The sequence below is a fragment of the Gouania willdenowi genome, chromosome 6 (assembly GCF_900634775.1).
Source record: "Gouania willdenowi chromosome 6, fGouWil2.1, whole genome shotgun sequence".
In the NCBI taxonomy this organism is placed as follows: domain Eukaryota; kingdom Metazoa; phylum Chordata; class Actinopteri; order Blenniiformes; family Gobiesocidae; genus Gouania; species Gouania willdenowi.
The window spans coordinates 14,347,351-14,347,849 of record NC_041049.1 but is presented as its reverse complement, the minus strand read 5'-3'; positions in this window follow the sequence as shown (position 1 = coordinate 14,347,849).

Below are 499 nucleotides of genomic sequence, written 5' to 3'. Positions count from 1 at the left end.
GGCGCTACGTGACGCGACGGTGCTGCGTTCAGTGACACTCGGACATGCCTGAAGAAAAAAAAAAAAAAAAAAAAAAAAAAAAAAAAATATATATATATATATATATATATATATATATATATATATATATATTATCATTTTTTTAATTATTATTTTTTAATGCCACATGGATTTATTGACACTGATCTTGTTTTCATTGTTTCAAAATACAACATTAACAAAAGTTTTTGGTTTGTTTTCTCATTTTGAAATATTACCAACTTGAAATTTTTGGTTATTAAAACACACACACGAAAAATAAAAATAAAAATAAATAATAATAATAAAGCAGCATTAACCAATGGATCTGTTTTTGCCAGCATCTCTGTCACAACTACGATCACCGTACGCAACCCTACAAAAAAAACTGATGTTTTTTTGTTTATTTTTTTATTATGAATAATCCCAATTGATATCAGGTTTAACCAACTTATTTGGTTTGACTGCATTTCCCAGGATT